This window comes from Molossus molossus, unplaced genomic scaffold (assembly GCF_014108415.1).
Source record: "Molossus molossus isolate mMolMol1 unplaced genomic scaffold, mMolMol1.p scaffold_m16_p_19, whole genome shotgun sequence".
NCBI classification, from domain to species: Eukaryota; Metazoa; Chordata; class Mammalia; order Chiroptera; family Molossidae; genus Molossus; species Molossus molossus.
Genome location: NW_023425354.1, coordinates 54,496,367 through 54,523,231, shown reverse-complemented (window position 1 = coordinate 54,523,231; position 26,865 = coordinate 54,496,367). Strand labels below are relative to the sequence as shown.

Here is a 26,865-nt window from a genome sequence, read left to right as displayed (position 1 = left end):
TCCAGTTTGGAAAAAAAAGGAAGTGGGTTTATATATATTTACACACACACATACACACACATGTGTTCTCATATATGTCTTCTAGGAAATATTCTTAAAGTGTTAACTGCATGCACGCCTGTGGTGGGATTGTGGATACAATTTATTTAGTTATCTGTGTTTTCTAATCTTCTAAATTTCTGCAAAAAGCGTATGCCAGTTTATGATTAGAGAAAACACTCATTATGGAAGAGGAAACCCCTGTCTTGCCAGGGGTCGGATTCTCTTCTCTTCTAAATGAAGCACTGGAAACAACACCTCTCCCCCTGAAGATGGAGCTTCGCTCAGGGGCTCCCCTCACTCTTCCTTCTGGCTCCCCGTTCCATGGAAAACCTAAGTGAAGAATATCGGGAAGAACCGACTAGGGCTGCTGACGCCGGCTGCCGGCTGCCTTTCAAATGGTGGCTCACCTGGTGAAGGCTCAGCTGCCAGCACCCCTCGCTGGCACAGAAGGAGAACGGAAGCCCTATGCCAACTTCACTGGCTTTTTAAGTTTCACACACTGGGCACCTGTCCACTCCCCTACCTGGGTGGCCCGGATGCTGTGTTCCTTTCTCCTGCGAATCCACCTGGCGTGAGCCATCGGCCAGTGTCCCCTGCACCTGACAGGGGTCCTGAGAGAGCGGCAGGGTGGAAGCACGTTGGCAGCTGCGCGTTTCAGTGGAGCCCTTGGGGAAACAGGAACTGGTTCTGCAACCTCTGAGGCCTGTGGGCGTTCAAGAGTGTGGACTTGGCTTGTGCTCACTTGAAACACTTTTTAAAAATATGTATTTTTAGCCCAGCCAATGTGGCTTAGTGGTTGAGCGTCAACCCATGCACCAAGAGATCACCAGTTTGATTCCCAGTCAGGGCACATGCCCAGGTAATGGGCCTGATCCCCAGTGGGGGCATGCAGGAGGTGGCCAATCGATGTTCTCTCTCATTGATGTTTCTACCTCTCTCTCTCTAAAATCAATAAAGAAAAAATATGTATTTTTATTTTTTTGTGCTACATGCCCCCAGCAGGAACCGAACCCGGGATTCTCTGGTCCACAGGCCAACACTCAACCGCAGAGCCTAAATGGCCAGGGTAAAAATACGTATTTTTAAATTGATGTTTAGGGAGAGAGGCAGGGAGAGGAAGCGAGAAAGAGAAACATTGATGTGAGAGTGAAATATCAATCAGCTTCCTCCTGTACACCCCACACCGGGGATCAAGCCTGCAACCAGGGCATGTGCCCTGTCTGGGAATCAAACCAGCAACCTTTTGGTTCACAGGACAACGCTCAACCAATTGAGCTACATGGGCCAGGGCAACATTTTTTGCAGCTCCTGTCTCTACTCTAAAATCACATCCAGCCTCTGCCAAGCACCTGTGCCCCTAGGAATGGTGGAGTGGCCATGCACATGGATTTGGCTTGTCACTTGGATTAATCCCAACGGGGTCCTTGGAGAGAAAAGAGGGGTTGTCCCCTAGCTGAGTGCCATCTCTCGGCCTGCCGGGATGGGTGCAATGCAATGAAACTACAAGCACACACTGCTTGGAGGGAGGGGGGCTTTGCAAGGCAGCAAATGCTCCAGTTCCCTGGATGCAGACCCACTTGTTTGCAGATTGGTACCCCCAGGTCACAAGTGGATTTAAGTGAATTATGTCTTTGAGATGACATTACTGCAAACATACACCCTCGCTTTGCCTCTTGCTTTTTATGGGAAGAGACCTTTAAGCCAAAAGATAACAAACCCTTATTCATCATGAAGCAAATGAAGCACCCAATACAGCTGCTTGGGCCAGGTTCCCCCCTCCTCCCTGGGCTAGGATTCCCAGAATGCATTAACACAAAGTTAAGATTGCTTAACAGGAGGTTTTAAAAACGTCCATCTTCCAACCCTCCAACCCCACAGCTGAGCTGTGCTCATTGCCCATGATTCATTCTAATTGCCATGAAGAAGGATTTGACACCAGCACGTGACAGCTGCACTCGTGGTCGGGGGAGGCCAGTTCCAAACCACTGGAACTGGAGCCTCACCTGAGATGGACAGTGGGATCGGCAGCATGACTGGAGCAGAGGTCAGAGCATTTACTGGGACATGAAGAATCTGGGTCACTTTACTGTTCTCTCATCTAATCCAACTGTGAGAATCTGCTGGCTTCTTCCACCCAGATTCAAGGTTAGTATGTCACAGCCTTTCCATCTACCACTTTATTCACACACTCGCTCGTTCCTTCATCAGACACTGAAGGAGTGCCAGGTTCATGTCCAAGACATTCCAGTTTCCCATAAGAGTTACTTTGATTTATTTATTTATTTTTAAATATGTTTTATTGATTTTTTTAGAGAGAGAAGAGGGGAAAGAGAGATAGAAGCATCAGTATGAGAGAGAAACATCAATCGGCTGCCTCCTGCACACCCCCTACTGGGGGTCAAGCCTGCAATCCAGGCATGTGCCCTGACCGGGAAGCTAACCAGGACCTCTCAGTCCATAGAATGATGCTCAGTCCACTGAGCCACACCAGGCAGGCCCATCCGAGTTACTTTTAAATCACCAACCAAGATGTCACTCCCTTGTGGATACTGTGCCCTCACCTCTGGGACTCTCCTCCTATTTGCTGATCTAAATTCCCTTCTTCAGGACCTAGCCCCTGCCTCGACCTCCTTCACTAAGCCTGCCTCCCCTCAGGGCGCCAGCCTTCAGGGAGACTTCCATCCTGACTGCCACTCAAACAGCAATGATGAAAGGCCTACCTTGTTAGGTCTGGAGTCACGAACACCTAAATATGAGTCTCAGTTAGACACTACACAACTTACTTATCTATTGGTTGGATCTTTCCTATACTTGCTTGCTTTCTTCCTTATGGCTATTCACTGGACCTCCGTACACCGAGACCCGTACTGCTGTCTTGGCCTTGTCCACCTCATGCTGTCAATTTCATGGAGGAGAGACAGAAAGTGACTTGTCCAGAGTCGCACATCACCTTGCATGTGATACTGCAGGGGACAACTTGCTAGAGACACTATAACAATTCTACAACTGGCACTAAAGACCAAGATTTAGGAAACGCATCCTAAAAATATAAAATAGGTGATCAAAGTGTACTTAAAGATTTATCTCTTAAATGAAGTGTGTTTCTGTTTATCTGTAACATCACACATGAGGAAGAAAATTCAACACTTAAAAAAAAGGAAATATATACTATATAATATATCAGTATACATATGCTATATGTAGTACTATATCTTGATGTATATTGTATATCTTACATATAAATATATAGGTAAATATCTTAAGGTTATAGAGAATGAGAAAAGAGAAAAGCCAGAAATTAAGTGATAAGATTTTGCTAATGTTCAAGGAAGAGATTTCAAGATAACATTAAGAGAAAAGGTATACAAAATTGTATGAATGGCATCAATATTAAACACATCTACCTAGAAAAGGACTGGAATGGAAAACGTTACTCTGCTGTCTCTGGTGGTGACTTTCGGATGATGTTCATTTTCTCTAGTTTAAAAAAACCCTTATCAAATATAAATGGAACGTAAGCTACTTAAGAGAGTAGAGCTTCTATACAGAGGTGAATTCCAGGTTACAGCCGGTTAAAGATGAGCAGACAGAATGGAATGCAGCAGAGACAAAGGTGTCAGAATCAGACGGGCCCACCCAAGGTAGCAGGGAATTATTCTTCTTTCAGACCCAAAATAAGAAACTCGGGGATCTGGAGGGTGAGCATGCTGGACAGAGAGGATGGAACATCTGGGGTTGGAAATAGGTGTGTCTCAGGGGCTCAGATGAAGGGCTGGGTTTGCCAATGATGAGCACTCCCTGTGATTCCCAGAGGAGACAGCAATAGTAGGAAATGAATACTTACTGAATCAAAAGTGAACAAAAGTAAGAATCCACTGAAGGATGCACCTGTCCTTCATATAAGGTAAAAAAATGAAGACTCTAGGGGCACGAGCAGGGTGACTTTGGAGAATTTGTTCATGGGCTTTCAAATGGACCCAAGGAAGGTGGACTTGGCTGAGGTGAAGGGGGAGAGGGCTGTTTTCATCCTGGCTAGAACCCTCATTGGGAGCCAGGTGTAAGGTCATTCCTCCGGTTTCCTGAGGAAGTCACGGTCCCGGCCTCGAGGGGATGCAAGGAACATCATGCTCTCTTTCCACAGTCCAGCTCTGGTTTCTAAGCAGAAGTCGTATTTTCTCGGACATTCCTCATTCTGGCCTATTCTCCATCCCTTTTATTTTGGTATGCTGCTCTCATTTCTGGAATAATATACAGTTGACCCTTGAACAACACAGATTTGAACTGCATGGGTTCATTTATATGCACATTTTTCTAATAAATACAGTTGGCCCTCCATATCCACAAGTGTCACATCTGTACACTCTGCCGACTGCAGATGAGAGAGAGCAGCGCAGGGAAGGCAGCGGGAGGAGGGGTCCGCGGGGAAGAAAGGGCAACGTGTGTAATACTTGCAGCAATAAAGTTTCATTTTTAAAGTATTTTTGATCCAAGATTGAGAATCTGTGGATGCGGAGGGCCAACTGTATGCATTAATATGTGCCATTCATATAAGAGACTTCACTGAGCATCCTCGGATTTTGGTACCCACAGTGATCCTGGGACCAATCCCTCAGGAGTAGCAAAAAACAACTGTAGTTAAGCTTTTGGGGAGTTAGAACTTATACATGAATTTTTTTAATGTATGGGGGTCGGCACCCCTAACCCTGCATTGTTCGAGGGTCATCTGTGTGTGTGTGTGTGTGTGTGTGTGTGTGTGTGTGTGTGTATCAGGAGGGAAATCTGTCTGCCCCCCATGTTCATCCTCTGAACTTTCAGGGACAATATTTCTAGAGCAACAATATATCTTGATTAAGCTACAAGAAGAGGTCATTATAAGCAAGAGAGGTTTTCTTGACTTATATGTGCTACATCATGAGGAATGAAAGATACAGGGTGAAATGGAACTTGTCGACACATATTCAAGATGTACCATCTTGGAAAAGAGAGCAAAGGGTGGAAAGGGGAAGAAGCAGGGAGCCGGAGGGAAGGCTGCTCCGGGCCCCGAGGCCAACCTGCGCGTGGACTGCAGGCCAGTGGGAGGGGAACGGTGAAGAAATGTTAAAGCACCTTCTAGACAAAGTACATCTGCAAATTTAAATATTGAGGTTTTTTAACACTGTGAACGCCCTGTTCTCTTATATAGACCCCACTTTTACACTTTAGCCGAAATGTAATGAAGTTTTGCAAAAACAGGTACGCCCTCCCACTTGGACCTGGAGAAGAGTGTGAGCATCGTATCTTTCACCATCACACCGGGGACGGAAGCACTTTAACGGTGGAGCTGAGCATTGGTCCTTGGGGATGATCAGCCCCAGCCTGAGGGGAGCTGCAGCAGCCGGCGTCCTGCCCGCGGGAAGGCAGAGCACACTCCCTAGAAACAGGCAGGAATGAACACAGGAAGCCGTGGCTGGGAAGAAGAGGCACGGGAAGGCGTGGGCTGCCCTGCTGCCTTCACAGGCACAAAGTCTAACCTCAGTGTCACTTTGTAATACAAGACATGACGAGGGGGAGCCCCCGCGGGGCCTTCATGCATGCTTTGCTTCCAGAGAGAATGTGAGCCACAGAAAATGAATCTCAACACACTCAGCTGGGATGCTTAATGCCTCGGCACAACTCGCGCTCCCTCTGCGGGAATCCGAAACCAAAGAAGGTTAGACACCCTATGAGCCAGGAATCCTCTCACAAGGCAGACCGACGGAAACCTCTGTTCCCAGACAGATCTGGTTCAAGCAGACCCCTTGGTTAAAGAGCGCCAGGCATAGCTAAGGTGATCGCACATTCTCACTCCCTGTGAAACTCAAATCCTGTCCATTAGCGGGGAGAATATAGCACAAAGAAGAGGCCCAGAGAACAGAACCAAGACCCGGGAGTAGAAGATAAGAGAGATATTAGGAAGAACCCAGTTTGATAATTACAACTGGCCCCAAATTGAGCTCTGTGACCAGGGATGAGCGTTCTGTTCCTGGAAGTGACCAAAGCAGAGGCTGGAGAGGTTGATGAATCTCCTGAGCAAGATGGGGTGCACAACGGTCCAGCCGTGACTTACCAAGTTCCTTCATTAGAGAGTGCCCCAACCATGTCAGTCCTCATCTAGGATTAAGGCAGCATGGCAGAGTAGAGGGAACTTCAGGGTCACACAAATCTGAATTTGAACCCAATTCTGCCCCTTACCGATTGTGTGAACTTGCATGAGTTACTTCATCTCTTTGTCTCTAAATCTCCTTACCTGGGAAGTGGGAGGATGCTCCTGACCCTGCCAGGTATCGTGTTCAGCAGATTTAGCATCTATCAAGTGGGTGGCCTGTAAATACAACAGTAGTGAATGTCATTAGGCAAATGAGGAGACGTATGAGGATTCTGACAGGAAGACATCTTGAAGGTCCTCTAGTCTGTCTTCCGAATCAAAGTCTAGGGAGTGTACATAATCGTCCCCAAATCTGACAATGAGTTAGTGCCCAGTGTTAAACACCAGTTCATTTTCTGTTCAAAAATAACACACTTTCTTCCACCACTAAGGTTCCCATGTGACCTAGAAACCCCATTCCAGCAAAGACCACCTTTCGAGCCCTGGATGTGACATGTGTCTACCACCACTTTCTGTGCAAATCCGTGAGGCGAGGATGGAAAGATAAGATCCATACTCATGAGCAGCTCACAGCTCACCTATGTGGGAGCCAGAGATGCTTATTACAGTCTCTAGAGTGACACCCCTGGAGACAGCCGGAACCCCACAGTCCCCAAACCCAGATGCTGAGGGAAGAGGCGTCTGGGACTGAAGTGATGCGAGTTTATTTGAAGCCTGGACATTACTCCTGCTTGTAGCACAAATTTCATGGGAAATGCATATAATGTTGGCCACAGCCCTGGGACATTCCAACTTGCAGAGGCCTCCTGCATCCTAGGGGGTTTCTATAAAAAGACAGAATCACTTGTAAAATTAGGAGCACAAATCTCTCTCTTTTTTTTGTACCAACTTTTTTCCTTCTTCTCTGGGGCCCAGCCGTGGCCCTTGTTCAGACACTTGAGTTATTTTTAAGATCTTTTCTTGACCCTTCAAATAACCCTCCACCAAGAAACTTCCTCAACCGACTGAATATAGGTGAGCAGGATCAGAGCTGTGGGAGGCATGGTGCCGGGTCACACACCCATGTCTCAGGGGTATCTTAATCCTCAATTGTCTGTATTCGGGTGACAGCCCTTGGATAAGTCATTTTAACTGTGGGCGTCCATCTCCTTATCTGTAAGCAGAGTGAATAAGACGAGCCGAGTGGAATCGTGCTGCAAGGAGCGGTAGCGTTTCTGCAGGGTGCTCCAGATCCCAGCTCCGAGCTGGAGGGCTCTGCTCTCCCCGTCAATCTCCCTCCTTCTCACCTTCAAAGCCCTTTGAACACCGGTGTCCCGGACAACACGTTAACTGAGAGGAGAGGCCCACTGCGTCGACAAACACCAGTGTTTCCTAAAGACTCTTCCGACCTGAAGACGCCCTGCCTTCCGATACCCCGTGTCTACAAAGGCCGAGAGGCACTGGTGGCCACTTGCATCCAAGCTCGGCAGAAAAATCCTTGTTAGTTAAAAGACGGATTTTTGTCTTGGCAACGTGTCTTGCAGTGAATTAAAACTCACAAATGCCAGCATTCTTGTGACAAAAGTGTAATGGTCACCTGCTCTTTTTCACGACTGGAGAGCGTTCTCCAGGTGCTATGTTCTCACAGCAGGCGCAACGCCGTCTTCTGTAGACTTACCAGCAAACAACTCAGAGGAAACCCTTTTTCTGACCCCACCGCCCACACCGCCATCCTTCACCTCTCCAACTTTGCTTTCTTATTCACCTTATCCACTTTTGCTTCTCCTCTTTTCAAGAATACGCATTTGAAGTGCTTCATTGTTTCCATTCAGAAACTCATTTTGCATGAGAACCCTTAGTGGTGAAGTGGGGAGGATGGAGCCTCTCGGGGTGAAAAGACAGCAAATGATGAGACAGGGATTCCAGGGTATGGCCTTGGGAACTGAAACAATGTCCTACTCATCTTTCTTTTTTTATCCTCACCTAAGGACCTTTTTCCATTTCTTGTTCAGATAGAGTGGGAGGGGGGGAGAGAGAGAGAAACATCGATGTGAAAGGGACACATCCAGTGGCTGCCACCCGCATGACGCATCCAGGGCCAAGGACAAACTGCAACCGAGGTATGTACCCTTGGTGGGAACCAAACCCAGGTCTCTCTGGACAGCAGGCCGATGCTCCAACTGCTGAGCCAAACCGGCCAGGGCTCATCTTTCTATTTGTGTCCTCGTGGCGCTTAAAAGAGGATCTTGGGGCTACATAATTGTATAGCAAAGGCATGTTAAACTTTCTCCCTCATAAACCTCCACCTAACCACTTTATCCCAATAACTAACAAGAGGGACAGAGAGTCGGAACAAAGCTTAGTTGCATAAATGAGAAGGAAGCTCTTCATGATTTTCAGTAGTGAAAGCACTTTTATTCCTGTGATTCCCTCACTTTTCTCCCCTGAAAATTCAATATGCCCTCCCATTTTGAGCTGATACTTAAGCACTCAAAAATGGTCTCTTTGTACGTCGGCCTGGGGTCCAGAGGGACCCGGGTTCGGTTTCCGCTAAGGGCACGTACCTCAGTTGCAGTTTGGTCCTGGCCCCGGTTGGGGTCGTGTGGGTGGCAACCAATCAATGTGTCCCTTTCATGTCAATGTTTCTCTCTCTCTCTCTTCCTCTTCTCCCTCCCACTCTATCTGAACGAAAAATGGAAAAATGTCCTCGTGTGAGGATAAAAAAAAAAAAAAGGTCTCTTTGTAGAGTTAGACAGACCTGAGTTTGAATCTCTCTCATCACATTCCTCTGCTATCCAAATATGAGTACATTGCAGGGACTATACCTACATATAAGACATAAATGGGTTACTCTGGTTATAAATTGGGGATGGGTGGAATTTGCAAGATCTGGAAAGATCTTTCTAAGAAGAATGAAAAGCATCAGAAATGACAACTATGTGATAAATGCATATTTTTATTATTATTTAATATATTTAAAGATGATTGCTTAAAAAATAATGTATAAAGCAGTATGGGTTTTATAACACGAGGAAATGAAATGAATAGCTAATCGCACAGAGACTAAAAGGGGAGAGACTGGAGCACACTACTCCAGAGTTTTACACTAAACATGTAACGGTATTATGTTACTGGGTGGCAGGCTGACATAAAATTAAAATTTATACTATACACCTTAAAGCAACCAATGGGGGTGGGGAAGATTGTTGCTAATACACAAAGTAGAAAGGTTATTGCAAATAAACCAACATACTATAAAATTAAATAAAAAACAACACATAATTCAAAAGAGAATAATACTATAATCTAATTATATCTTATTTAATTGTAAAAGACCAAGTGCTTCCCCACTAAGATCAGAAGCAGAGCAAGGATGTCCACTCTCACCATTTCTGGTCACTATTGTACTGGAAGTTTGAGCCAGTGCAATATTGTAATAAAAGACATCAATCTGTCTGTATTCAGAGACGACATGATCATCTATTTTTAAAAAGTCAATGAAATCTATAAAAAACCTACAAACACTAATACATGTGTTTAACAACATTGCAGGATACAAGATCAATATACTAAGATCAATTGCGTTTCTACAGATTAGCAATAAAAAAGTCAAAGTAACCCAGGCAGTGCGACTCAGTGGATTGAGTGGCGCCCCATGGACTGAGAGGTCCTGGTTCTATTCCCCCCAAGTAGGGGGAGTGCAGGAGACATCGATGTTGCTCTCCCACATCAATGTTTCTCTCTCTGAAAAAAAAAATCAATAAAAACATAGTATATAAAAAAAGTCAAAGTAAAATTAAAAACACTTTTCTTAAAAAACATAAAAAAATAACAAATACTTGGAGACAAATCTGACAAAGTATGTGTAAGAAGTTTATACCAGGAGAAATTAAGAAGATCCAAATAACCAAAGAACTTATATGCATATATGCATAACCAATGGACATAGACAGTAATTCTGTGTGGGGGAGGGGGAGGGTGGGATCGGGAGGAGAGTGTCTGGGGGGAAAGGAGAAACATCTGTAACAAAAATTAATTAATTAATTTTAAAAAGAACATCCAAATAAATGAAGAGATATTCATGGATCAGAGGACTCAACATTGTTTAAATGTTAATTCTTTCCAAATTGATGTATAGCTGCGATTTTCGACCTTTTTCATCTCATTGCACACACTAATTACTAAAATTCTGTGGCACATTAAACACTATATAGTATTTTGGGCCAGTCTGGTCCAAAAAAGTAGGTATAATTTGTATTAATTCACACCGAACAGCAATTGTTGTGTTGGCTGTTGTCTTTTTTTTTTTTTTTTTGACAACCTAAAGGAAAAGAGGTCAGTACCCCTAACTAAATAGTCAGGTATTCTGTGTTTTAAAAATTCTTGCTGCACACCAGTGTACCTCCTGTGGCAGCCAGTTGGAAGTCTCTGGTCTATAGGTTCAACACAACCTCAAGCAAAATCCCAGCAGACATAGCTGTGGAAATTGAAAAACAGACTATCAGATTCTGTGCAAATGCTGAGACCCTAGAGTAGCCACAACAACTCTGAGAAAGAAGGACAAAGTTGAAGGACTAACACCTCCTGATTTCAAGATTTATTATAAAGTAGACTTATCAGTACAGTGTGGTATCAGCTAGACAGACAGGGGGATCAATGGAATGGACCTGAGAGTCCAGAAGAAACCCGTCCGCAGACAGAAAACTGACTTTCAATAAAGATGCAAAGGCAGTTCTGTGTGGAAAGAATAGTCCTTACAGCAGATGGTGCTGAGACAACTGGATATCAAAATGCAAAACAGCTTCAATCCATACCTTATGCCATATGTAAAAATTTACTCAAAATGGATCACAGATCTGCTGTAAAAGTCAAAACTGTAAAACTTCCAAAAGACAACATAAAAGAAATTTGTATAAACTTGGGTTGATTCGCTTATGCACACTTATTTTGTATTGCTGGAGTTGTGCAGCACTGTGCATATTCAGCGCAATGTCTCCGAACATCTCTTCCACTTGGATACTTTAATATATATGATATCATATATGTAATATATACAAATATAGATGGCTGGGCTTTACCTCCAGAGATTCCTTTGAAACAGTCTGGGGTAAGAACAGGCATCAGTTCTCCCAGATGGCTCTGGTGTACAACCAAAATTGAACACAAAGGACTTAAGTGAACTCCACAATGCAGACGAGGCTCAGAAGCAAAAGAAGATCCTGGAAAGAAGACAGAGAAGGAAGAGATGAGAGATTTTATTAGAAGAAGGGAATAGAGTGTCACAGAAAGCAAAGGCAAGAGCACACAGGAGTGGTGAATAGCATCGGATGTCTGTGACACTGTGATTTATCATTAGAAATACACATTTGATCATTGTCCTCATTCCAGACATAGAACTCCTAAAACCCTTCAACTTTCCTGAGTGATGAGAGCAAAAAGGGTGTTCTTGTTATATTAAAGAGGGGGTTTTGGGAAGCAACTAAGGATGGAGACTGGTGACCAGTGGAGCCAAACATGCGAGCAGAAGGTTAGAACTTTTAGCCACCACCCCGGCCTCAGGGGAGGGGAGCGTGGTAGAGATTGAGTTCAATCATCAATGGCCAATGGCTCAGTCAGTCATGCCTAGTAATGAGGCTTCTATAGAAACCCAAAGGAGGGGGTTGAGCAAGCTTCTGGGTTGGTGGACAGTGGAGATTTGGGGAGAGAGGGGTCCTGGGGGAGATCATGGACGCTCCACCGGCCTCTCCACACACATTGCCCTATCTACCTCCTCGATCTGGCTGATCCTGGGTTATACCTTTGTATAATAAATCAGTCATATAGTAAAATATGTATCTGAGTTCTGTGAGCCGCTCTAGCAAATTAAGCAAACCCAGAGAGGAAGTCGTGGGAACCTTTGATCTATGACCTGTCAGTCAGGCCAGAACCCCAGGTGACAACCTGGGCTTGCAACTGGCACCGAGGGTGAGGGCAGTCTTGTAGGGCTGAACCCTCACCCTGTGGAATCTGATTCTACCCCTGCGTAGTTCGGGTGGGAAAGGAGCTGAGTTGTGAGACACGTGGGCAGTATGTGAGAATTCCTGGTGGTGTGAGGAAGAGAGTTCACACAGTGGGCTGGTAGCACAGTCTCACTGTCACTGAGAAGTTACATGGAACAGGTATTAAAGATCTAATGTCATGGACGTTACTACTCGCCTTGTCAGAATGTCAGAGTGGAGGGATGGGAACAGAAGCCAGGGTGAAGTAAGCCGAGCAGTGAGTGGGAGGTTAAGTCAATCAAGATAATAAGTTCAGAAAACTCCCAGTAGAATCTGGGGTGAGATAATATTTTTAATAAAATAGATGTTTGTTTTTAATGTTCAAAATTTGAGGCAATTGGTGAGATCGAGAAGAGGAGATTGAATATTCAGGAGAAACAAAGTAATCCATAGCATAAGGTTCTCGAGGAGGGGGACAGCGATGAGATCCAAAGCACACTTAAGGGATCGGCTTCCATCAAAAAGATAAGCAGCAAGTCCTGGCTGGTTGGGCTCAGCGATTAGAGTGTCAGCCCCTGGACCAAAGTGTTGTGGGTTTGATTCTGGTCAAGAGCAGGTACCTTGGTTGCAGTTTTGTCCCTGGCCCTGGTCTGAGCTATGAGGGAGGCAACCAGTCGATGTGTCTCTCTCACATTAATGTTTCTCTCTGTCTCTCTCTCTCTCTCCCTTCCTCCCTCCCACTCTGTCTGAAGATAAATGGGAAAAATTAATATCTTCAGGTGAAGTTTAAAAATATATATATATATATATTTAATTTAAATATATATATATATGTGTGTGTGTGTATTTTTTTTATTTATTTTTTAACTATATATACAGCTCCTCCAAGTAACAGGCAAGAATGAAGCCCAGCCCTGGCTGGTTTGGCTCAGCAGTTAGAGCGTCGGCCTGCAGTCCAGAGAGATCCGGGTTTGGTTCCCGCTAAGGGCATGTGTCTCGGTTGCGTTTTGTCCCTGGACCTGACTGGTCGTGCAGGTGGCAGCCACTCGACGTGTCCCTTTCACATCGATGTTTCTTTCTCTTCCTCCCACTCTATCTGAACAAAAAATGGAAAAATGTCCTTGGGTGAGGATAAAAATAAATAAATAAATAAATAAATAAAGCCCAGAAAGGACTGATGCAGTTGGTTTGGTATCAGGATTGTTGAGGGGTTCCTATCCAATAGCATCTATTCTTTTGAAATATGAAGAAAGGACATGTGCTAAGAGATGGTGGAAAGGTAGGGAAATGGGCCTTGGAGGAGGCTGAAGAAGGTCTGGAACAGCCACCATGAAGTGTGGGACTATGAGCTGACCACAGGTACCTGAGGGATTATCTGGCATTGTTGTGCCCATTTAAGACTGATGGTCATGAAATGAGGATGGAACAGTCTGCCCTGATGTGCATTTCTCCTGTTGTTCAAATTCAGAGAGAGCGCATGTAGTGGATTGCTCTGGAACTGGATTTAACCAGATGGGGAAGGACAAAAGCCAACGTGGGCACAGACTTTAGAGTATTGGCAATACTGTAGCTAAAACAGTGGCCCCTGAAATCTAAGCCAGATAGATAGCAGAGTGAAGGAAGGAGAAGGCTGAAGGGTAGGGAAAAGAGAAGAGAGCTGGAGGTCACAATGAGATCATGACTATTTTAGTGATTTTAATTAAAAAGCCAAACTGGGAAGGAAGTGAGTTGTGGTCAGAACTGGGGCACTTGCATTAATGATATTGAAAATGATGCTAAGATTCAAGAAGTATGACAAGTCACAGAGGTCCCTGGAGAGAGAAGATTAAAGGCTGAAAATGTCAACGTGTTCAATGAATATGTTTGATACATAAAATGTGTTTACTCTGCCCTTCTCTTTCGTAATCAGAGAAGTATGCATCCTGTTTTTATCTCAATTAGTTCTTATTTTGAGTTTTTGAAACTACATCCTGGAACACATATTTCTTCAGTTATCTTTATTAAGAATGAAATAATACCCCCCTTGGGAACAAGGCGGAAATTGTATTTTCTCCTATCATTTTCTCTTAGTTTTTGTTTTGCATGACAACACATGAGACCCAAGTTATTATCATTAAAACATTACCCTTTTCAAGAGCTGCCCTTTACACTTCCATTCTGCTTTATAACCGATATAGAATATCATGCAGAACTCATTTTCTTTGTATTTGTTTCCGTGGGGGCTGTTATTTTCACATTGTAGCATTTTGTATTCTGATTAATTCCACTATCACTTAAAGCAACTCTTCAAGTAACTTTGTTCAGGTTAAAAGAGTGGGTTGCACATCTAATAACATTTTTTCCATTGCCCTTTTACTTGAACAACTATCCTGATCATAAATCATAGAGCGTGGTTCTTTCCCCCGAAACTCCCCCTTATGCATTCCGTTCCTCTCACCATCGTGTGTTTCACAGGAGAACTTTGAAAGCAGCTCATTTTTTTTGTCCAGTTAGTATGGCTCAGTGGTTGAGTGTCGACCCATGCACCAAGAGGTCGCCAGTTCAATTTTCAGGCAGGACACATGCCCAGGTTGTGGATCTGATCCCCTGTGAGGGGCAAGCAGGAGGCAGCCAGTCAATGTTCTCTCTAATCAATGTTTCTATCTCTCTCTCCCTCTCACTTCCTCTATCTCTGAAATCAATAAAGAAAAAATAAAATAAAAATTAAAAATTTTTTAAAAAGGAGCTCATTTTTTGCTCCTATGAGGGAAACAGGGTTTTGTCCAAATATCTCTAGAATTTTTCTCTCAGTCTTCAGAAGCTCACTGGGATATGCCTGTGTGTTGGTCACTTGCAGTTGTTTTGCCAAATACTCTGTGAGCCTTTTGGATATCTGGATTTGGCTTCTTTTCTTTCCAGAAAAAAAAATGAGAAATTTTGTGCTTATTTCTAGGTGTCTAAAATAGATCATTGTAATTATAATAGATAATAATAGAAAACAGTAAAAACAATAACATTCACAATAATAATCATAACACTAATAATCATTATGTTAGTTGGGTTTCCCCTGCCCTACCCCACCCTGAAAACAGAGCACAAGACAAGGCCTTGAGGGTAAATAGTTTATTCAGAATATAATCCCAGGATACAGAAGTGAAGGAATGAAGAAAAGATACGGACAAGAAGGAGAAAAGCCAATAATAAACACAGTGTAGCCCGCCGGTGTGGCTCAGTGGATTGAGCGCTGTCCCATGGACTGAGGGGTCCCAGTCGATTCCCAGTCTGGGCACATGCCCAGGTTTCGGGCTCCATCCTCAGTAGGGGGAGTGCAGAAGGCAGCTGATAAAATTTCTTATCTCTCTCTCCTTTCCACTCTTTCTTTAAAAAATAAATGAAAACATTTTAAAATATAACTAAATATAGTGTGTGACATGGAGCTGGTTACCTGGTGAGCAACTCATATCAGTCCTGCTGGAGACCATCTGAGGAGCCGGCTGGCAGACAAGAGCCTGGGACTGTTACCTGCAACTCCAGTGCCCCCTCCATTCCTGAGCTGCACCAAGGCACCCGGTGAGCAGATTCACGCTGCTTTGGAAGCAGAACATGGCAGGCCTTTGAGATGGGACATACCAGGTGGGAGACCATGAACATGCCAAGCTCTGTCCACCAAAGCTACAGCTAAAGTGAGGGGAGACCATAGGTCTGCGGATCAAGGAACTCCTCCTCTGCGCTAAGCAGTAGTCAAACCACTGCGCCTGGGTTTACTCATTTACACCTATTACTCTAACAATGCAGAGAACAATTGTTTTTTCAAGTTGCCATTGTACAAACTCTTCTGATTTATCATCCTCTTTTGAAAAGGGTCCTAAGATCTTCTATGCCCCCCCAGGACAATTGCCCTTACTTCTCAACCCTGCCCTATATGATAGTACCGGCCATCTGAAACATTGTTTCACCATTGTGTACAGCTCCGTGCACCCCTTGTCTACTGAACCCACACATCAAGACCACAGTCTCATAACCGGCCATTATTGAGGCTGCTGAGCACTGCAAAAGGATGTCAACCAGATATCCCCATTTCTGAACTCCAAGTTCAACTGGATATTCAATATAACCCAATATACCATTTACATGTCCTTGGGCAGTTTCGTCTTCTATTTCCATTAGCAATCCACAAAATGTATACATTCATCTCAGGCCCTTTAATAAAATTTAACATTCAGCTTTAAAAAGAGAATGTTGCCACCTATTTCATCAAGAAAATTGAGGTCACCAACCTCAACACTCTGCTCCCACCTAGAAGGCGAACCTATACATCTCACCTCCAGATTTCGAGAATGACATGTCCCTTCTCCCAGTCAAAGCAATACCCTTCCCCATAGTCTTGATCATGTCTCTTTTATGTCCTGGGTGTTATTCTCCATTAATTATCTGTATCTTCAACCTCTTCCTACTTTTCCTTTCCCTAATGCTATAAATACACTCAATTTCTTCCCATGCTCATAAAATACCTTTCTTGACTCCAAGTCTGCCTTGAGATAGCATCTTGACTCTCTCCTCTTTCAGCCAGCTCTTTGGAAAGTGATTTATACTTAAACATACTTCAGATCTTCCCACTGGTCTCTGCATTCCATTGAAACTGCTCTCAATAAATATTTCTGGATCTATTGTCATATCTTAAAACAGTTCTCTCTCTTGGCTTCAATGACACTGAATTTCTCTTGTTTTCCTCCTGCATCACTGACTATCCCTCCTCCTCAGGATCCTTTACTGGTTCCCTCCTTGTCCAGTTTCTAAATATCAGAGGGCCCTAGAATGTGACCTTTAGCCTTCTTTGTAGATATGATCAGTTTTTCTACCAAGATAATCCACAATCCATGAATTTCAAAAAATGCCATGAAACGCAATGAAAAAGAAAGAAAACTATACCAGGCATATGCTAATCAAATTCCTCAATATCAATGATAAATAGAAAATCTTAAAAACATTTTTTTAAAGACATAATATAGACAGAGGAACAAAGAAAAGACAGTGGAACAATCCATTTCAACACAGTAGCCAAAACAATCTTTTAAAACATAATTCAACATTCCATTGTTTTTCTATCATTCCTAGAATGATTTCTAAGTATGTAACATCTCAGAGCCCATTAGGCACTACACCCTGGCCCCTGCCCACTCCTACACTTCATCTGAACTCCATTTTATTTAACTCTGTTAAATAAAAGAAATGCAGATGTCACTATCAAAAAGCTAAGTTCCTCGAAGAGTCTTATCAGCTGGTTGTGATTTTTCTCTTTTCCTGTTTCCTAAATAAAAGATAACCTTCTAAGTCCTCCATCCTTCTCTTACAGGTAAGTGTCTACCATAGCAACAAGACTGCTACCCATCACTCACTCCACTCTTGTTTTTTTCTTTTAATCCTCAGACAGAGTGGGAGGGAGAGAGAGAGAAAGATCAACATGACTGAGGTAGGACCTACGCGTGACACATATGATGCGCCTACAGTGACACATTATCTTTTTCTTCTTTTATCCTCACCCAAGGACATGTTTTCATTTTTTTGTTCAGATAGAGTGGGAGGGAGAGAGAGGAAGAGAGAGAGAGAAACATCGATGTGAAAGGGACACATCGAGTGGTTGCCACCTGCACGACCCAACCAGGGCGGGACAAACTGCAACTGAGGTACGTGCCCTTAGCGGGAACCGAACCAGGACTCTCTGGACCGCAGGCCAGCGCTCTAACCACTGAGCAAAACCGGCCAGGGCGTGACACATTATCTTTTAATGATAAATAACCAATCTGCTATTTTAAGTGAGATTTGCTGTCATTTTGTTGTCAGTAAAACCATAAGGAAGGACAGTGAATCCCTGTGGTCTGGAGGAGAGAAAACAGGTCAAATGGTAAAAGTGGAAGGCAGCTGAATTTGGAGAGTAAGCACCCCCTCTAAGGACCCTGGATGGAGAGAGTGAGGGCGGATGGGTTTGGAGGATGTTTGCCCCGATATCATGCTGGCTCCAATGTGGACACAGACAAAGTCATCATGGGATTTGTGTCTAGAGGAAAACTCAATCTAGGGCCCTTTTCTTTATTATTATTATTTTTTTAGTGCTTTGCCTTTTATTACCCTGTATCCTTTTTAAAATATATATATATATATGTTTGTGCCCTTGACTGAAATCAAACCCGTGACTCATTGGTCCGCAGGCTGATGCTCTAACCACTGAGCCACTGGCCAGAGCTCACTCCACTCTTTTTAAACTAAATCACTGTTTTGCCTGCAATGAAAGTATTTTAACCGATTTTATAGTATTATAAGTTATCTTAGCCCTCAACTGAAAAAAACATTAATAGTTTTTTTCTTTTTTCTGAATGTTTTAAAGCACACTTTGAACAGAATGGACTAGTTGAAACCCTGTGAGTTGGTGGTTTCTTCACAACAGCAAACACTGGGATTGCTTATGAGCCATGTGGTGGCCTCACCGCCCGTGACTCTGGACAGCACTTCCGAAGTCCTTGGCAAGAAACTGAGAATGATGAGAAATGTAGGCTGACCGCTGACATGAGGAAAATGGAAAACTTCTTCCATCTTGTATATCAAATATGCATTATAATATGCTGGCTGAGAAGTATCTTCTGAATTCCAAGCATAGGTATAACTAGAAGGGTAATAATATTGACTTTTTATGACAAAAATACCAGAATTTATTTTTTTATCATGTTTAAAACTTTTTATTTGCATATTTTTTAAAAGTGTGCATATCCCTGGCCAGTTTGGCCCAGCGGTAAGAGCATCAACCTTTGTTCCAGAGAGACCAGGGTTTGGTTCCTGCTAAGGGCACGCACCTTGGCTACAGTCTGTCCCTGGCCCTGGTTGGGTTGTGCTGGCGGCAGCCACTCGATGTGTCCCTTTCACGTCGATGTTTCTCTCTCTCTCTCTCTTCCTCTCTCTCCCTCCTACTCTATCTGAACAAGAAATGGAAAAAATGTCCTTGGGTGAGGATAAAAAAGAAAGAAGAAAGAAAGAAAGAAAGAAAGAAAGAAAGAAAGGAAGGAAGGAAGGAAGGAAGGAAGGAAGGAAGGAAGGAAGGAAGGAAGGAAGGAAGGAAGGAAGATAATTTTATATACATATATATACACACACACACACACACACACACACACATATGTTTGTTTGCTTGTTTTCTATCCTCACCTGAGGACACTTTTCCATTTATCTTCAGGGAGGGAGAGAGAGAAAGAAAGAGAGAAACATCAATATGAGACACATCAACTGGCCACCTCCCACATGACTCTGACAAGGGCTGGAGACCAAACACAACCAAGGCACATGCCCCCGACTGGAACCGAACCTGCAACTCTCTGGTCCATGGGCCAACGCTCTAACGCTGAGCCAAACCGACCAGGGCTGCATTCCAATATTAAAATCATTTGAACAACAACAAATGGGACTCTGATGAAATTGCATGTTACAGCCTGCAGGACACCTTGGATCAGCTTGGTTTTTACTTGAAATTCACTGTGGTTCCACCCAGCTGCTTCTTCACTGATGTCCAAGTACCTTTTCTTCCCTGCCAGTCAGACGTGCCCGGTAGAGACAGGTCTTCCTTGTTAGTAGTTCTTGATTCTTTGATGTGAAACAGATTAGCACAGTCACTTAAATAGGATCCAACCTCTTTGCCTCTTAAAAAAGTTAAACAGCTAGCATGATACTCTCCAGGTCCCTCCATGTCATGTCAAAGGATAGGAGATCTTGCTTCCTTACAGCTGCAAAGTACTCCATTGTGTATATGTACCACCGCTTTTGTATTCACTCACCTGTTGATGGACACCTGGGCTGTTTCCAGACCTTAGCAATTGTAAATAGTGTGGCTATGAACATAGGGGTACATATATTCTTTCTGATTGGTGTTTCAGGCTTCTTAGGATATATTCCTAGAAGTGGGATCACTGGGTCAAATGGCAGTTCAATTTTTAGTTTTTTGAGGAAACACCATATTATTTTCCATAGTGGCTGCACCAGTCTGCATTCCCACCAGCAGTGTACTAGAGGGGGTGGTGGGGGAGAGATAAACCACAGAACTTATATGCATGTATGCATGAACAATGAACATGGACAGCAAAGCTGGGGACCAGGGTGGGGAGGAAGGGGGAATCAGTAGGGGAAAAAGGAGAAACATCTGTAACAAAAATTAATTAATTAATTAATAATTTAAAAAATAATAAGAATAATAAAAATAAAAATGGGCAGAGGACCTAAATAGACACCTCTCCAAACAGGACATACAAATGGTCAAGAGACATATAAAAAAATGCTCAACGTCACTAATCATCAGAGAGATGCAAATTAAAATGACTATGAGGTATCACTTCACACCTGTTAGAATGGCTGCCATCAACAAATCATCGAACGACAAGTCCTGGTGAGGGTGTGGAGAAAAGAGGACTCCAGAATTTATTTTTTAAATAAAGGTTTTATCATTTTACACTACTAACCTTCACCCATTGGTAAACTGTTAGGACTCGCCATGGGAAACAACCTCAAAACACGCAACAAAACAATTTTATTCTATAACAGCCTGTTGTTTTAAACCAAAGCATATTATCCCCTTTGTTTACCAGATTTAGCTCTAAATGATTTTTCCAGCTTCTGAAAGTCAAATCTGTCCTCAAAAGATTAAATCTGATATCGATGAAGTTATTCTGAGGAATGAGCAGCAGACTGCCGTTCATATAAAAAAGCAAGGTTCAGTCATTTTCTGGGCAGGGAGACTTATGTTTGCTCTTGTTTTTGAAACATGTGAACAGTAATTGGAAGGCAGCTCTGTCTGATGTTTTTGTCATGTCCTGTGTTCTATTCTTCTGTACGTTTCAGCAGATGTGAGTTTCAGAATGTCAGCCGACTCTGTGCCCCATGCGTGCTTCCTCTGTGGCACCATCTCAGGCCCTGCGAGAGTGAGGCCGTGCGTGCAGGACGGGCTCCTGACCGTAACTGGCAGGTGGTAGGAAATGTGTTTCTTGCCAGAAAGCGTTCAGACGTAAGAAGGGAAAGGGGTCATCACTTTATTTGAAAGATCATTCTGGAGGGAGCAGAACAGGGTGTGGTTTTAGTTTAGAGTTAGCACTGTCTTCGTCTTCTCAAGAAGATTCGGGTCAATAAAGAAGCAGCCACACAGAGACTCATAGGAGGGACAGAGGCATGGAATGGATGGGCCCTGCACCATGTGTGGGGCAAATCCCACTCCCTGGGGTCAGTCCCTGTACAGCAGCTCGTATACAGTGGTCGTGGCTAATACAACCTGCCAGCTTGAGGGTAAAACCCAGCCCCTGACATGCCAACAAGACACAAGCACAACAGGAAGGCACACACACCCACATGAGGGACGCTCCTGGAGCGCCCACCCCAGGTGGTCAGGGGGACTGCCACTGGGCCCCACAGGGCACCTGCTACTTAAAGCCACCCGACAAGACTGGGAGACAAGGCAGAACCACCTAATATATATGAATAAATACAGAGAGGCAGCCAAGGTGGAGAGACAAAGAAACATGTCCCAAATGAAAGAACAAAAGAAATCTCCAGAAGAAAAACTAAATAAAATGGAGGCAAACAAACCACTAGATGCAGAATTCAGAACATTGGTTGTAAGAAGGCTCAATGAACTTAGGGGAAAATCGATGATCTCAGGAAAAACTTCAATAAAGAGAAACTAAGCATTAAAAGGACACAGCAACCATAGAAAAGAAACAGTGAGAATTAAAGAATACAGTAACTGAAATTGAAAATACACTAGAAGGAATCAACATCAAATTAGATAAAGAGGATTGAATCAGTGATTTACTAGACAAGGCAGTAGAAAACACCCAATCAGAACAGTAAAAAATTTTTTAAAAAATGAGGATACTTTAAGGAGCCTTCTTGGTAACTTCAAGTGTACCAACATTTGCATCCTAGAGGTCTGGAAGGAGAAAAGAGAGAACAAGGAGTTAAAAACCTACTTGAAAAGATAATGATGAAAAACTTTCCCAACCTGATGAAGGAAATATAAATTCAAGTTCGGGAAACACAGAGAGTTCCAAACAAGATGAATCCAAAGAGACCCACAGCAAGACACATCATAATTAAAATTCCAAAGGTTAAAAACAAAGAGAGAATCTTAAAAGCAGCAGGATCAAAAACAGTTAATTCCCAACAAGGGAGCTCCCATAAGACTACCAGCTGATTTCCCAACAAAAACTTTGCAGGCCAGAAGGGCTGGGTAATAAGTATTCAAAGTGAAAAGAAAGGACTACAACCAAGATTACTCTACCTAGCAAAGCTATATCACTTAGAATCAAAGGACCAATAAAAAGTTTCCCAGACAAGAGAAAGTTAAAAGAGTTCATCATCATCAAACCAGTATGACAAGAAATGTCTTCTTTAAGAAAAAAGAAAAATATGAATAATAACATGGCAATAATTACATATCTATCAACATTTTCTGCAAATGCATTAAATGTTTCAATCAAAACACACAGGGTAGCTGAATTGATAAAATAAAAAACAAGATCTTTACATATGCTGTATACAAGAGACACACATAGACTGAAAATAAAGGGATGGAAAAAGATATTTCATGCAAATGGAAATGAAAAAATGTGGAGTAGCAATATTTGGTATCAGACAAAATGGACTTTGAAACAAAAGCATAGAAACAATAGTGCAACAACAGGGTGTGAGGGGAGGTCAGAAGCAGACGTGAGGGGCAAGAAGAGCAGGGAACAGCTCCGGGAGCCCAGGAAGCAGGGTCCAGCCATGCCAGGCCCTGCACATGAAGGTGGCGCAGGGTGAGGAGGCAGCAGCCATGGCCAGGAGTTGCCCATCTGCCCTGGGATAAAGGCACAGCCCCCAGGTGCCTCCAGCCACCAGAGCTGGGGCACACACCCCGTGAAGCCCATGCCCCACGCAGCCACTGGCATGATGTTTCCTCAAAGCAGGCATTTGGGCTCGTTGCTACCTACCCCAGCAACTCCAATTCACCAGCTCAGCCTAATGCAACTGCATCAAAGACAAGTGCCAGCTCCTGAGGGCTCTGTACCACAGCCTGAAGACTAAATGTGACGAGCTGGCCAGTGAAAGTTAGAGATGCAGCATCATTATGTGATGTACCATGAGACGTCCTAGGCTTGAACCCTGAGATGCACAGGCAAGCTGAAATCATCAAGAGGCTAAATGGGATCTGTGCCCAGGTCCTCCTCTACCTTTCCCAACAGCACCAGCAGCAGGTCTTGGGAACCACTGAGAGGGCTAAGCAGGTCACTGCTCCAGAGCTAAACTCCATCATTTGACAGCAGCTCCAAGCCCACCAGCTGTTCCAGCTGCAGGCTCTGGCCCTGACCCTGACACCACCACCCGTGGGGCTACAGCTGCCTTCTCTGTCCACTGGCAGCATGGGCACCAGCCCCCTCTTCCTGTCCACACTGGACTCCTGGGCCCAGCTCTCCAAGGAAGACAAGAATGCACCACAGTGACACCTACCAGGAGGATGTCAGCAAGAAGTCAGATTAATAGATGGCTGGGGGAAGAGGGGTGGACACACAAAGAGAGAAATGTTTCTCACAAGACTGGATAGCTCGGGATTGGCCAGACCCCCATGGCATTTATGGTAGCACCTGCTGGGGCCTTAGTCCCATTTGTGTGCCACCCCTAGACTTGGTCCAGCTCACGGTCTCCCTCCTCCTCCCCTCTGCAGCCAGAATGGGTGAAGACCTGCTAGTACTGCACACAACACAAGCTGCAGCCTGAAGGTACACACAGGAGGCGAGCTCAGGGGACAAACACCTCAAAAATCCAACACAGCCTGCAGGTCCCCATTTCATACACGTGTAACTGAGTGTCCCCATTCCAGGCCCCCTCAGGGTATGCCCCAGTCTTCCGCCCTGGCACTGCTGGCAGACACTATGCTGGCTACCCCTTCCTTCCCTGGCAACCCTGTCTCCCTCTCCACTGCCTGCCCTTTACCTCAGCTAGTTTCAGACGTCCATGCTCACCTGGTCTTCTCTCCTCGCCCACAGAGGGTCAGAGAAATCAGCTCAAAAAAAGGATGGAGGTGAGCGACCCAAAATTCCCCTTCTTCTTTTCCACAGTAAAGATGAGGGTACTCAAAGTAAATAAATAAATAAATAAGTAAATAAATCAAAAGCTTTAATGAGAATCAAAGGACATGACATGATGATAAAGGGATCAATCCAACAAATGGATATAATCATTGTAAACGTGTGCACCCAACATAAGAGCACCTAATGTGTAAAGAAAACCTTGATAAATATAAAGGGAGAGATCAACAGTAAGAGCCATGGGATTTTCACACCCCATTGACATCACTGGATAGATCTTCCAGACAGAAAATCAACAAGAGAACAGCAGCCTTCAATGACATATTTGACCAGATAGGTTTAGTTGATATTTCTAGAGTATTTCACCTCAAAGCAGCAGAATATACATTAAAGTGCCCATGGAACATTTTCAGGATAAACCACATGTTAGGACACAAAACAGGTTTCAATAATTTTTTAAAATATGTTTTTGTTGAATTTTTAGAGACACATAAAGGCAAAGAGACAGAAACACCAATCAGCCACCTCCTACACTGGGGATTGAGCCCACAACCTGGGCATGCACCCCAACAGGAACCGAACCAGGACCCCTCAGTCCATGGGATGATGCTCAATCCACTGAGCCAGGCCAGCTGGGAATTTCATTAATTTTTAAAAGATTAAAATCATATCAAGCATCTTCTCCAACTACAATGATATGAAACTAGAAATCTATTACAAGTAAAAACTGAAACACACACACACACATGGCAGCTAAACAAAATGCTACAAAACAATGAATGTGTTAGGGATGAGATCAGGCAGAAACCAAAAGATACCTAGAGTCCAGCTCAATGGTTCAGTCAGTTGGAGTGTCATCTCCTATACCAAAAAGGTCATGGGTTCAATTTCAGGTCAGGGCACATATCTAAGTTGTAGGTTTGATCCCCAGTCGGGGCATGAACAGGGGGCAACTGATTGATGTTTCTCTGTCTCTCTCCCCTCTTTCTCTCTCTCAAATCAATAAACATATCCTCCAGTGAGAATTAAAAACAAAAAAATACCTAGAGACAAAAGAAAATAAACACATACAACAACCCAAAATCTATGGGACACAGCGAAAGAATTATTAAGAGGGAATTTTATAGCAATACAGGCTTATCTCAAGAAACAATAAAAATCTTAGATAAACATTCCAAACTTACACTTAAAAACAAACAAACAAACAAAAAAAAGAACATGAAACAAAGGCCAAATGAGTTAAAAAAAAAAAAAGGACATAATATATATCAGAGCAGAAATAAATAAAATAGAGTCTAAAAACATCAATATGAAAGATAAATAAAACCAAGAGCTGGTTCTTTGAAAAGATAAACAAGAGTGATAAACTTTTAACCAGATTTGTCAAGAAAAGAGAGGAACCAAATAAATAAAATTAGCAATGAAAGTGACAACTGACACCACAGAAATACAAAGATTATAAGAAAATACTATGACCAATTATATGCCAACAAATTGAACAATTTGAAAGAAATGGATAAATTCCTAGAAACTTCCAAAACTGGATGAAGAAGAAACAGAAAATATGAGCTGAACTATTATAACCAACAAAAGCAAGAAACTCCCAACAAACAAATGTCCTGTACCAGATCGCTTCACAGGTGAATTTTACCAAAGTTGACTCTTTTAACACCTATTCTTCTCAAAAACTATTTCCAAAAATTCAAGAAGAGAGAACGCTCCCAAGTTCATTTTACGAGGCCATCATTGTTCTGATTCCAAAACCAGACAAAGACATTGCAAAAAAGAAAATTATAGGCCAACATTCCCGATTAACATAGATGCAAAAATCCTCAACAAAATATTAGCAAACTGAATTTCAGCAACACATTTAAAAGATCATACATCATGATCAGATGGGATTAATTCATGAGACACAAGTTTAGTTCAATTTACACAAATCAATTAACATGATATACTACATAAACAAAATGAAGGACAAGAATCATATGATCATATTAATACATGCAGAAAAGCATTGACAAAATTCAGCATGCACTTATGATGAAAACTCTCAACAAAGTGGAAACAGAGGGAACATATCCCAACAATAAAACCCATATATGACAAACCCACAGCCAACAGCATACTCAATGGGGAAAAGCTAAAACGTTTTCCTTAAGATTAGGAACAAGACAGGGATGTCCATTTACACCATTCTTATTCAGCATAGTATTGAAAGTCCTAGCCACAGAAATTAGACAAGAAAAAGAGATAAAAGAAATTCAAATTAGAAAGAAGGGGAACGATTATTGTTTGCAGATGACATGATACTACATATAGAGAACCCTAAGACTACTGGAATTGATAGATGAATTCAGTGAAGTAGTAGGACACAAAATAAATATTTGGAAATCAATTTTATTTCTATACACTAATAATGAACTACAAGAGAAATTAAAAACACATTTCATTTATAATTGCATCAAAAAATATACCTAGGAATAAATTTAACCAAGGAGGGAAAATACCTGTCATCAGATAATTATAAGACATTGAAGAAAATTTGAAGAAGATAAAAAGAAATGAAAGCTTATACCATTGTTCTGGATAGGAAAAATTAACATCATCAAAATACCCATACTACACAAAGCAACCTAAAGATTCAATGTAGTCTCTATCAAAATACAAA

The 26,865-nt window shown here is 43.0% G+C and overlaps 1 pseudogene; it reads left to right on the top strand.

Annotated features, from left to right (window-relative positions):
• The first annotated feature begins 23,055 nt into the window (after positions 1-23,055).
• LOC118635043 lies at positions 23,056-23,646 on the top strand (annotated as a pseudogene).
• Positions 23,647-26,865: the final 3,219 nt, after the last annotated feature.